Raw genomic sequence first — 13,970 nt, forward strand, 5'->3', positions numbered from 1 at the left:
AATAAGCTCATTGCAGTTTGATTCTGCATTACGCCACAGTGTGTCCACTTGAAAACAGACATAGGCAGCCCTGACCATTGTGGGGAGGGGTGTACCCAAAACCTGCCCTATGAAGTTCTGGGTTAATGTATGCAATACTGTCCAACTTTTTCAGATAAATAACAGGGACACACGTCTTCTGGCACATGCTCCTGGGTGACTCATGTGGCCTGTGCCGTGATTTCACCCTACAAAAAATGCTTTTCTCGGGTCAAGATTGTGGCATGTGAGATCGCGGTACCCAAAATGGCCGTCACGATCTGCCACAAAAAAGGGATGTCCTGTTTTTTCTGTGACACTTGACAGGTATGTGTATGCTAGGATCTCATTCATCACTTCCTTAATAAATTTTTAAAAATAAAATAATGTCCAGTAGCACCTTAAGGTAAAGGTAAAGGGACCCCTGACCATTAGGTCCAGTCGTGGCCGACTCTGGGGTTGCGGCGCTCATCTCGCTTTATTGGCTGAGGGAGCCGGCGTACAGCTTCCGGGTCATGTGGCCAGCATGAGTAAGCCGCTTCTGGCAAACCAGAGCAACGTACGGAAACGCCGTTTACCTTCCCGCCGGAGTGGTACCTATTTATCTACTTGTCCTTTGATGTGCTTTCGAACTGCTAGGCTGGCAGGAGCAGGGACTGAACAACGGGAGCTCACCCTGTCACAGGGATTCGAACCGCTGACCTTCCGATTGGCAAGTCCTAGGCTCTGTGGTTTAACCCACAGTGCCACCCGCATCCCTTAGAGACCAACTAAGTTTGTTCTGGGTGTAAGCTTTCGTGTGCACACCAACACGGCTACCTACCTGAATCTAGAACCACTTCCTTATTCATTCTTCGTGGGGCATGTTAAGAGGTTTGTGGAGGAGGAGTGGAAAACCTCATCCAAGGGAGGGTTTCAAATGCATATCAAGTAACCGCACATACCACACTTTGCGGATGGCAGGATCTAGAATCAATCAAGATTGGAAGCAGCATGTTGAAGATGAGCGCGAGTGATTCAGGATTGAGGAAAAACTACATTTTTCTGCTACAAATGGGTTGCTGTTTGTCATAACTAAATACACTTCCAAGTGTGTGGTGGTGCAGGTGGTGGTGCTTGAGGAGAGAGAGAAAAAACTTTTCAAAGTTACAATTCTGGCAAAACAGACTATTCTGCCACCTTAAAAAAAAAAATTAAATTCCAGTGGCCGTTTATTTACCGCAGGTTATTAAATCAGAATTTGACAGCTTCATAAAGGAGTTGAGCTGGAGGTCACCCATATTTCCCCACCAGCTCAGACGAGAAACCATTCGTACAACGGCTTATCTTTTCTTCACAGCCCTACAAGCTTAGCTCCAACCCTCAGGCAGAAAATCTGTGTGTTATCTATAACAGTGAATTTGCGCTTTCTTTCTAAGCCACTGCTGCCGTCACCAGCATCCTTTCAGCCACAAAGCAAGACGCAGCAGTACATTCCACACACACAACTAGCTGCAACCTTTCACAGGCATATAGACTTTCCTTCCTTTGGATGTCCCAGGTGGCTACTTCTGATCTAGACTATTTGATTTCAAGGCAAGGGAATGCTTATTGTTTAGCTTCCCACACTCTGAGTCCCAACTTCACACAGGAGGTCCTGCTTTCTGCAATGCGGAGCTGAACTACGGCATTCCCTACTACAAGGTGCTGTGACGGCCACCAACTTGGGTAATTTTGAAAGTGGATCCATCGAATTCATGGAGGACAAGGCTATCAATGGTCACTAGACATGATAGCTGTGTATTGCCTCTGGTGTCAAAGGCAATATGTCTCTAAATAGGGGGCTAGGGGTGGTGCTATGGTCTAAACCACTAAGCCTCTTGGGCTTGCTGATCAGAAGGTCGGTGGTTCAAATCCCCGCGACGGGGTGAGCTCCCGTTGCTCTGCCAACCTAGCAGCTGAAAAGCATGCCAGCGCAAGTAGATAAATAGGTACCACTGTGGTGGGAAGGTAAACAGCGTTTCACATTCAAAAGTGAACCTACTTAATTAAAACTCCCTGAAGCAATATACAAACTGAAATTCTCTATTCACTGAATTTTACAACACATTTCTCCAACCATGTATACAAAAATGCATATACTAGTACAGTGTTTCCCAAACTTGGGTCTGCGGCTGTTTTTGGACTACAACTCCCAACATCCCTAACTAGCAAGACCAGTGATCAGGGATGATGAGAATTGTAGTCCAAAAACAGCTGCAGACCCAAGTCTAGGAAACACCCTACTAGGATAAAGTGTGTGTTAAATGCACACAATAATGATAATGCAAAAAATATATTTATTGGGGGAAACTGATCGCAGAAATGTGTATATTTGACAACATTGCATACAAAATTGTGTAGATTAGAAGAAATTCACACTAAAATGCTAATGACTTTTCATAAGGACTTCTCTAAAAAAAAACCTGATGTAGAAATGTGGAAAACTGATCTTAAAACTAGAAAAACAAGAAACAGAGAAATTGAAAGATTCCCATACCTTATGGGTCTAAGGAAAGATTCTCCTGGCTCAACCACAAAGTCTGTTGGACAATGGTAGCCTGATCACTGGTGGAGGAACGGGAGTGTGGAGGGAGTGGACCGCCCCCAGCACCACTTTTCCGGTAGGGAGCCATTGCAGCGCCCTCCCCTGGACACGCGCTGTCGACCCCTGCACGCTCCAGGTGCCATGCCCCCACAGGCAATGCACCACACCTCCTCCTGCTCTCCAAACCCAGTAGTGGAGCATACAGCTTCGCTACTGAGGCTGATACAACCTAGCTCAAAATGTGCCACAAGTCTAAAACAGCATCTCAGTGTGCAGCGGTGCAAAGTTCTGTGCGACATTGAAGAGACTCATCACGTGTATCAGGAGAAGCCACGAGGCCCAGGGAAGCCCATCACTATGGCAAGGAGGCCTGCCCCATCCCTGTATATTTTGAGGGGGCTGGGCTGCCCTCAGGCCCATAGAGTTGGGGCCTATGTCAGTATACATGCATGCAAGCGGCTCCGTAGGATGGAAGGCATCAAGGCAAACCACATACTGTACGGCAAATCAAGTGCATGTAAAACACATATATGCCCTATGTTGCACTTAGAGGACATTAGCCCCTTTTCACATCTGGGGGCAACCGAGGCATGGCAATGTGACCAGCTCTAGATTGGTCAGAGCATTCATGAGTAGAAATAACAATTAAAGGTAAAGGTAAAGGTACCCCTGCCCGTACGGGCCAGTCTTGACAGACTCTGGGGTTGTGCGCCCATCTCACTTAAGAGGCCAGGGGCCAGCGCTGTCCGGAGACACTTCCGGGTCACGTGGCCAGCGTGACATCGCTGCTCTGGCGAGCCAGAGCCGCACACGGAAATGCCGTTTACCTTCCCGCTGGTAAGCGGTCCCTATTTATCTACTTGCACCCGGAGGTGCTTTCGAACTGCTAGGTTGGCAGGCGCTGGGACCGAGCAGCGGGAGCGCACCCCGCCGCAGGGATTCGAACCGCCGACCTTTCGATCGGCAAGTCCTAGGCGCTGAGGCTTTAACCCACAGCGCCACAATTAGGTAGCAAATAAAAGCATCTCTGGGCATATCATCGCTGAGCAATAACAGCTTTGGCCTCCCACCACACTTCAGCATAAGAACCAGAAATTAAGAACGCTTCACAAAAAAGCAGACTTCTCACACACACCACTTTTCACATTCTTATTATGCTACTGTCTCCCTAGGAGAATTTAATCCCTCCATTATTTAGACAACAATAAGTTATCGGCTAACTAGCCAATACAATAAGTCCAATGAAAGAAGTGTTTTTCTCGCCCTTTGTTGGGGTTCTGTCAGGATTTTCACTGACCAAAAAAACAAAACCTAAAGGCAAGACTAGAAAAAAGTGTCGTTTTGAGGCTTATTTACAGTACTTCGAAATATTGAAGCAGTATTTACCATAGAGTATAGGAGCAAACCAAAAGCACAGTAACGGTAGCTGTGATAAGCAAAAATGCATTTCAAAAACTTTCACAGAAAACTTACCCAAGTGATCATTCTGAGCTGGTGGAGTGGAGAAGAAATCAAGATACTGTAGTAAGGAAAGAAGCTTCCTGCCCCAGTGAAGTATTGGTAGGAGAACCTACACGCTATATGAAATCCCTCTATATTCATATGATATTTAAATGGCAACTCTGTGGGGGTTAATGAAGAGAGGAGCTAAGTTCACCATTCCTAAAACAATGGACTATTAACGTTACCAAAATTCCTGACTGTGATCTGACAGCAATACAGTACAGTGGTACCTCAGGTTACATACACTTCAGGTTACAGACTCCGCTAACCCAGAAATAGTGCTTCAGGTTAAGAGCTTTGCTTCAGGATGAGAACAGAAATCGTCCTCCGGCGGTGCAGCAACAGCAGGAGGCCCCATTAGCTAAAGTGGTGCTTCAGGTTAAGAACAGTTTCAGGTTAAGTACGGACCTCCAGAACGAATTAAGTACTTAACCTGAGGTACCACTGTATTTGTTTCCTGGCCTCTTCCAAACCATAGATTTCCTTTCACGTTCCAGTACATAACACTGGAAAACTCCCTTCCTTTGACCCCCATTGTCTTTCAAGACTGCTTCGGATTCTAGTGACGCCCCAAAATATTCCACCCCATCTTCTCTCACATACATCATAAGCAGGAAGTGCTAACAATGCTACCTTTACTAGCTAGGCTTCCTCTGAACTCCTTATCTGAAGCATCTGACCTGAGTTTGTGAGTGCACTACAGGTGTGTGTTGTAAAGACAATCTCATTTGCAGCTCCCAAACTCTGATTTGACAGAAAGATCAGATAGCTACAAACATAGGTAAAAGAGTAGAGACAGAAAGTAATGAGATTGAATCAAATTTAAGATGAGAATCAATCTATCCCATCTCTTCATACTTCCCTTAATAAATTCTACTACTATGATAGATAAGTAACAGTAATAATGGAAGATCTATTAGGCAGGCTGCTTGCATAGCAGGAGTCTTACAAGGCTCAGGGAAGTGCAGGATGTCGCAATAAGAATATTTATGCAGGGCTGCATAGGCTTCTGGGACAAAAAATGAATATATTTTTCTCAAACATCAATCATCATTGTTATCAGCTTGCCTATTCGCACCTCTCTTCTGCCCTTAATTTGTGTCAAAATTGAACCAGGGCAACTCTGTTTTCTAAGATCAAGAATCCTCACTCACTTAGTATGGAAAGAAAAGCACCTCTAAGTCTTTGCTGGGTGACTTTCCTATGCCACAGAACAAGTAACAGTAAAATGTTCAGAGGAATTCAGAAGCAGGTTGTACACAGGCAGGATTTGCAGTGGAAGCCCAGAATCAAACTAGTCTAAATAAAAACAAAAACAAAACAGAAAAATATATATTGGGGAACAGAGAGAGGAGAAAAACAGAGAGTCGTCTTTCAAAGGTAGATCATTTCTTAAAAATATAAAGCGGTATAGAAATGAAATACTGTAATAATAAAGGTAAAGGTAAAGGGACCCCTGACCATTAGGTCCAGTCGTGGCCAACTCTGGGGTTGCAGCGCTCATCTCGCTTTATTGGCCGAGGGAGCCGGCTTGCAGCTTCTGGGTCATGTGGCCAGCATAACTTAGCCGCTTCTGGCGAACCAGAGCAGCGCACGGAAACGCCATTTACCTTCCCGCTGGAGCGGTACCTATTTATCTACTTGCACTTTGACGTGCTTTCAACTGCTAGGTTGGCAAGAGCAGGGACCGAACAAGGGGAGCTCACCCCGTCATGGGGATTCAAACCACCAACCTTCTGATCGGCAAGTCCTAGGCTCTGTGGTTTAACCCACAGCGCCACCCATGTCCCTCAAATAATAATAATAATAATAAAAGATCTTAACACTTGTCTCACACATAAAATGGTGGACCCTCCCAGCTCTCACCTGGGAGCTTTCCTTCCTTCTCCCAGACTCTCAGCCTGGGAGTTCTTCCCTTCCCTTCGGGATTCTTCTACCAACCTTCCATCACTTCCTGTGTGTGTAATCCTGAGATCCAGCTCTTCTCAATCTGCCTGCCTCACAGACAACTGCAGGCTGCTTGGCTTTGATCTCTCACACACCAGCCCCTAGCCTTCTTGCTCACCACACACCCCAGCCCACTTAGTGGAGGAAATAAGGGTGAGTCACCTCCATCTATCACTTATGTCTTCTTGAGCCATCTTAGCACCTATTGAGACACTTCTGCTGAATCTCATTGGCAATCAATAGTCTTTTGTCAGGTCTTAAGAGGTATTCCCTCAAGGTACCCCACAGTGATTGCTCTAAAATGGAAAAAAAATCAAGAATCATAAAGCAGTATGGGGGGGAAAGTCAAAAAGCATAGAGCGGTATGGGAGCCCAAGAAACCATCTTACACCAAACCACCGCAGAAGCTGAAAACATTAGCAATCTACAAGTGCAGGAATCCCCAAACTTGGCCTTCCAGGTGTTTTGGGACTACAACTCCCATCATCCCTAGCTAACAGGACCAGTGGTCAGGGATGATGGGAACTATAGTCCCAAAACATCTGAGGGGCCGAGTTTGGGGATGCCTGTACAAGTGTGTGTATTTGTGATGCCCAAGGGAACAGCTTTAGCTGCCACCAGCTTGTAAAAGGGAGTAAGAACCCAAAAGAGGTGGGCTGGGAAGGGGAGAAATGTATAGGAATGGGAACATTTGAAGAATACAGTTTTGAAAACATGGCAGCTTTAGCTTAAATGAGGCAGTTGGAAAGTATGGTACAGACTCAGGTGCACCAATCAAGGTTGGGAAGGATAAAAGACAAATAAGGCAGAGACACTGTGTCTGCTCAACTTTCTCCGTTGGTTGGCTGCTTCGGGAATGCCACTGGACTGTTTGCTGTTTGTATTGGGCCCAGACTGGCATTTGTCCAGTTAGACCATCTGACTACAGTACTCTCTAGTGTTGCCCTTGGGACTGTGTGCCCTATCAGGACTTACCTCTGCAAATGCCGAAGTTCAGGACACCTGAACTCTTGAGAAAGGACTTCTCACAGACTTGGCTGCTAAATGGACCCATTGCTGCTGACACTCTGCAGAATGCTGTCATGTTAATGAGGTCTTCCCTTGAATTTCCCATAAAATATGGGAAAGCTGTATCAAATCACAAGGACTTGCTACTTGGTTGTTTTTATCAGAGAAGGTCATTGCTCCTCCGAGTCACCCTACTTCCTATGCACTGTTTCCATAGCCTGGTGTTTCTCAGACTCCAGCTGTGGGGTTTTTTTTTGGACTACAACTCCCATCATCCCTAGCTACCAGGACCAGTGGTCTGGGATGATGGGAACTGTAGTCCGAAAAAATCTGGAGGCCCAATTTTGGGAGACCCTGCTGTAGCCCATCCTTCATCGCCTCTTGGGGAGAAGTTTCTGTGACTTCTTTCAGATGGGCCACTCTATCAATCCACATCAGGCCTACACAGCTTGTGATCCATCAAGCCCAACACAGCCTACCAGCCCACTGGGTGTTTGTAAGCTTTTCTGTTTTTTATTGCTTGCTTGGGACTTCGCAAACTGAGGATGGGCCATTAAGCACCTGGCAGGTCACAATAGATGAGATGCCTCCAGCTTGGCAGGTGACAAGTTGCACAGGCCTGGCCTGATTTATGACGGCATGCAGGCAGTTCTTTTAAAATATCATGTTAGCCTCATAATTCCTGCTTGGCTGGAATGCTGGCCTTCAAACAATTGCTTTGTCACAAGCTGCATTAAGTTTAATGGACTTGTATCAGTACTGGGCTGTGGAGATGAGGCTGGATGGTTTCCCCTGCAGGCCAGTGCTCTTGCTGGTGACTCTGTCTTTGGTTTTTATAGCTCAATGCATTGGGAATGTGCCAAGGGATGGGGACCCATGGCTGCTTCCACCTATTCCTTCCCCCAGACTCATGCTTGACATTGCCCATGTTGGCAGAGTAGCTAAATTTCAGCTAGGAAGCCAAATCAGGAGTAATACTGTCTTAATTTCAAGAAAAATGCCCAAACACTTGCCAAAATATTCAAAAACATTTACTTGCAGAACATATAGCTTATACCCTCCAACATTTCTCCAATGAAAATAGGGACGTCCTATTCCATAATAGGGAGGCGGGTAGCACTGTGATCTAAACCACAGAGCCTAGGGCTTGCTGATCGGAAGGTCGGTGGTTCGAATCCCCGTGACGGGGTGAGCTCCCACTGCTCGGTCCCTGCTCCTGCCAACCTAGCAATTCAAAAACATGTCAAAGTGCAAGTAGATAAATAGGTACTGCACTGGCAGGAAGGTAAACGGCGTTTCCGTGCACTGCTCTGGTTCGCCAGAAGCTGCTTAGTCATGCTGGCCACATGACCCGGAAGCTGTACACCGGCTCCCTCAGCCAATAAAGCAAGATGAGTGCTGCAACCCCAGAGTCGTCCGTGACTGGACCTAACAGTCAGGGGTCCCTTTACCTTTTTATTCCATAATAACAATTTTACTATTTATACCCTGCCCATCTGACTGGGTTGCCCCAGCCACTCTGAGCAGCTCCCAACATGTAGAAAAAGATAATAAAACATTAAACGTTTAAAAACTTCCCTATGCAGGGCTGCCTTCAGATGGCTCAGAGGTCGGATAACTCCATGCCCTCCCACATTTCTCTGATGAAAATAAGGGTGTCTTAAGGAAAAGTGGGACATTCCGGGATCTAATCAGAAACCAGGACAGTAAATCCAGGACTGTCCCTGGAAAATACAGACACCTGGAGGGTCTGATAGCTGAAGAAGAATATATGCAAAGTATTTACATTCACATGCTTATCCAAGTATGGGCTTTGTTTTTCTTAGTTGAAGATTACAGCTTCTTCCTTAAACATTCAAACAAATTGTGTCTTTCTCTCTCTCCAGTACTTGCACTTAGCCTTCTGAGCATGACCCAGCTAGGGCACGCAGGTTCCTTCTGAGCATAGCTGTCAACTTACAGATTTGAAAATAAGGGACCAGCAGCCTCGAAAATAAGGGATCAGCAGCCAAAATAAGGTATTTTGCTTAGCTTATACATAAATCCGGCACTGATGGAGCCATGCTGCTTTTGCTGCCACTGACTGTGTTTTGCAGGGGGTTGGACTAGATGATCCTAAGGCTCTACAACTCCAACCAACGAAGAGGGGCAGACAAAACTGATGAACAACGTCGAGATGGCAAAGCTTACAGGTAGAATTAGAAACCAGGAAGAGGACCTCTTTAATAAAGAATGGGGAAAGTTTATAATTTAGTTGAAAAGCTATTGGAAAGAGTTACATACATTGGTAGGATTGACAGAAAACTTGTAGTAATTATTTGAACTATGGATGGACAAATGATTTATAAAAAAGAGTTATGAAAAGGATGCAGAGGGGGAAATCACTACATTAAGATGCTGCACTGGTTGGAGGGTATGCTAAGCAGCACGTTGGGGCTGCCGTTGTCCTGGTGTGAGGAGTTCCATTGGCCCTTCCCCGCCCGAGAAAGAGGGAGGGAGGGAGAGAGACTCTTGCCCACGCCACCCGTGAGCCCGGCATGAGGCGGTTGCGCCGCCGCTGCGGCCACTGAAGCACTGCCCTTCTGCGTCCCTCCCCCTCTTCCTCCTCCCTCAGGCCGCCTCCTCAGCTGCCGCCACTGCCACCTCCAGCTTCCCCTGGCAGCGCGGTGGAAGTCTCGCAAGAGAGGGGCTGCCTGCCTGCCTGCTGCCACCCGTCACTTCACGACGCACCCCTGAGGGGGAAAAGGGAGAGACAGAGACGCGGCAGCTCATGCGCGCGCTCTCTCAAGGTGGAGGACCCCGAGCCACTGCTTCCCTCCCGAGCCGGGCAAGCATGAAACCCGGGAAATTTAAGGGACATCATCAATAAGGGACAGCAGCGGGACACGGCACTGGGATAAGGGAGTTTCCCGCCAAATAAGGGACGGTTGACAGCTATGCTTCTGAGAGGTTTCCACTTAATAGGCCAGACATTGAGTTCCGTTCACCGTATGAAAGCAAGTGGACAAAAGGACCCAGGAGAGGATCAGGCAGAATTAGGTATACCGTTTTGCCTGTATGTTTGAAGGTAAAGTGTGCATTCTCCATTGAATGCCGTAGGATTTGCTTCTGAACAAATGTGGGAAAGGATTGCAGTGCAAATACTGCATTCCTGTCATCACCATCTGTAATGGTATTGTGTGGTTACTCGTGCGTAAACTGCCTCCACTTCGATTAGGTGGTTTGCTCAAACATGTTCAGGGTTAGAGCTCGCCCTCCGTGACCTGTTAGTCACTTGCAGAATCTGCCAGTGGGCGTTTCTTGAATCTCTTCCAGCATAAAAGCTGCTTGACCCCAAGTCTCCGCCTATGTTCCCTGCGCGGAACGCGTCTGCGCAAGTAAGGGGATGGCAAGGGCGTGCCAGCGCTCTCTCCGCTGGTTTCGGTTGAAGGGTCTTGGAGCCCTGACACCGATTCCTCCAGCTCCTCTCTATTGGTGTCACACTGAATTCCTTCCCCCAGACTGGTTCCCTCTCCGGCATCGCTCTGGAGCCCTGCCTCCGCTTCTCGCTCTGATGTCAGTTCCCTGACACCATCATACATGTAAGCGCTTCACATTCAACAGTCCTGTAAAGCAGGCTAAGAACTGATAGCCCCCAAGGAGGGCTGGTGTCCATTGGTACTGGTATAGGGTGGAATTAGGACTGGAACCACCACAAAGTGGTCTATCTCCATATAATAGACTAAGAGACCAGCCTGAGAAATAGTGGCTTATTCAAGGTCACCACTGAGGGCTTCCAGCTCAGGCTTTTAACTGCCACAGTACCTAAAAATAAATCTGACTGCTTAAAGAATGATGGTGTATTAACATATTCTATATGTGCTGCTGCTTAACATAGTCCAATTGTGTACCTAGAGCACTTTCCTGACAATTGTAATAAGGGATGATTGAAAGTATGGAGAAACCTGTTTAGTTTACAAATTCCACACACAGTCTGTTCTCTCCTTTCTCTGCCCCTTGGCATGACACAGCCTTGGCTTTGCCTTCTTTGGAGGTGGTCAAATACTGCTTACAACAGCTCTGTGTGTCACCTCCAAATCTTATGCGGCGTGTTGCAGCGGCATGCAAAATGGCAACAAACTGTTGGTGAAAAATGATTTAGACAACCTGTGAGGAGAGAAGGGCAATAAAGCCGATGCATTAAGTAGAGCAGACATTCCTAGCCAAGTGCAGAACGCCTGCCCTTTGTAGAAGCCTGGCTGCAAGCATGTAGATCAGGCATGAAGAAGCAAGCTCTCCAAATGTTGTAGGACTCCAACTCCCATCAGCCGCAGACAGTATGGCCAGTGGTCAGGGATGGTGGGAGTTGCAGTTCAAGCACTGGGAAAGCCACTGGTTCCCCATGCAATAGAGAAGAGAGAGAGACATCATTAAGACAGCTATAATCATAGGTGTAAGGGACACGGGTGGTGCTGTGGGTTAAACCACAGAGGCTAGGACTTGCTGATCAGAAGGTTGGCGGTTTGAATCCCCGTGACGGGGTGAGCTCCCGTTGCTCGGTCCCTGCTCCTGCCCACCTAGCAGTTCAAAAGCACGTCAGAATGCAAGTAGATAAATAGGTACCGCTCCAGCGGGAAGGTAAATGGTGTTTCTGTGCGCTGCTCTGGTTCGCCAGAAGTGGCTTCATCATGCTGGCCACATGACCTGGAAGCTGTACGCCGACTCCCTCAGCCAGTAAAGTGAGATGAGCGCTGCAACCCCAGAGTCGGGCACGACTGGACCTAATGGTCAGGGGTCCCTTTACCTTTACCTTTAATCATAGGTGTTGTTGTGGGGAAGTACATGAAACACATGGAGCCCTTGGTGTGAGCACTATAGAAGTACTGACTATGATTATCAGGGAACCTACTGGATCTGAGGAAGCCCAGAACATGTGGGTGAATTTAGACAGCAGAACCCCTTTCAGACTGGTGGTTTGTATGCTAGCCGGAGCAAGGAAGAGTGTCTCTGCAGCTTTTACAGGGTTGCCCAGATCCCTCAAGCCACTTGCGCTTTCCACATGCAGAGCTGCAAACAGGTGACTTAAGTAGTGAATGTTGACAATAGTAATGACCTGATAGGCAAGATTTCCCAAACTTGGGCCTCCAGCTGTTTTTGGACTACAACTCCCATCATCCCTAGCTAGCAGGACCAGTGGTCAGGGAGGATGGGAACTGTAGTCCAAAACAGCTGGAGAACCCTATTTAGGGGAAAGTAGGCAACTTCCATCTCACCATCCCCCCCAAACAGACCCTGGAGCTAGCTGTCAAACCTGACAATACTAAACAACCATCTCTGCAACACCGCATACTTGTCCCAACCAGGTACTGTGTCTGCCGCTCTGTGTGTTGAATGCACAACATCTTGGGATCCAAAGACATTCCACCTCCACTATGGTCCGCTTCATGAGTATCTTTCAAGTGTTACATTCAATGGAGGGAAGGGAGTAGGGTTCTGCATGCCTTTCCCACTTCCAAATGCTACATTTTCAGTTCAATGTGTTATATTGGAGGTGATATTTTATTCCTTTCTAAGTGCAATGTCAACCAAGTTTCCCAAGTCAGATCAGGACCCCCACAAATCTTCCTGTCCATCACTCTGCTTTTCTCTACTCTATTCCTATGCACAATATCTCTATAGTTTTCTAGATCTCTGCTTCTCTGCTCTACTCTTTGCAAGGAACAGGTACTGCCTACAGAGTCATGAAAAGCTCCAGAGAATAATTTTTTAAGCAGAGCAGGGGAGGATTATAAAAAGTAGTTAGCACTGTTATTGTTAATTACTCACTTTACCTGTGGAAATCTCAAAGCAGCTTACAGATGCAATAGAAATACTACAACCAATTCAAACAATCACAATCACCACCATCAGGACTTTGAATGTCATTTCAGCAGATAGATCATATATTGTGCACCTTACAGAATCGTTATATGAACACGTATTCTGAAACAGCAGCCATTCCGCATTCAACACTCTCTGATTTGTCTGACAAATAAAGTATTAAGCCATAGTTTGGGGAAACATGGGGTGAACACCATTAAAGACTCTTCTGCCTCCACCTCTGTTTTTACCACTTTGAATTAGCGATGAGGAAATCTGTCAATTTGGGTTTCTCATTTTTCCAATCTTTAGTCAAGTCCTCCACATTTCCAAATCAGTTTGGGGTAGTGTGTGTGTGCGTGCGTGTGTGTGCGCGCGCGTTTAAAGAAGTCCTCGTGAAAACTCACCAGCAAATTTCTCCTACGGTACACAGTTTTCTAGGCAATTCTGCCTAAGATTTTTGCAAAGCAATTTTCCCTGAATATAACACATTGGCTAATGTATGCATTTTCACACACACTTTCCCCTGGCATATGCATCTTTGTAGACATTGCTTGGCTAGAGAACCGCCCTCCAAAATTTGGAGAGTTTTGAAGCAGCACATATTTGTTGCTAGATGTTGTATTTTTGTGTCTTGATTTTCCTCCCGGCAGCGCAAGGCTGCGTAGATTGCCTTCCCCTTCCCTCTTTTATCTGCACAAGAAGCCTGTGAGGTAGGCTAAGCTGTGAGTTGGTAGTTCAGACACCAAAGTCGCAAAACTGCACGTCCTTAAGAGTATTTCTTGCTTGCTACTATTTATCAGGTTTGGCAAAGATTTGTTCCGTTCCATTTTGGCGTTCTGCTGTAAATACCGGGACAATGAAACGTTGCAGTTAAAGCAAGGAGGCTGTTTTTCTAGCTTTGTTGCATGATCTGTGGATGACATTACATAAGAACATAAGAAGAGCCTGCTGGATCTGACCAACAGCCCATCTAGTTCTCAGAATGGCCAAGCAGATGCCTGTGAGATGACCACAAGCAAGATCTGAGCACTATAGCACTCTTCCTTCCTACAGTGTCAGGCAACTGGTATTCAGAAGCATACAGCTT

The 13,970-nt window shown here is 46.6% G+C and overlaps 2 protein-coding genes across 2 annotated transcripts in view; both read right to left on the reverse strand.

Annotated features, from left to right (window-relative positions):
- Positions 1–13,970, reverse strand: part of CHRNB3 (cholinergic receptor nicotinic beta 3 subunit) — a 319,642-nt gene that overhangs the window by 209,369 nt on the left and 96,303 nt on the right. The window lies entirely within an intron of this gene.
- Positions 1–13,970, reverse strand: part of LOC307206344 (neuronal acetylcholine receptor subunit alpha-7-like) — a 115,313-nt gene that overhangs the window by 98,655 nt on the left and 2,688 nt on the right. The gene's annotated exons all lie outside the window — the stretch shown is intronic.

Source organism: Podarcis cretensis, assembly GCF_951804945.1.
Source record: "Podarcis cretensis genome assembly, chromosome: 17".
Classification (NCBI taxonomy): Eukaryota; Metazoa; Chordata; class Lepidosauria; order Squamata; family Lacertidae; genus Podarcis; species Podarcis cretensis.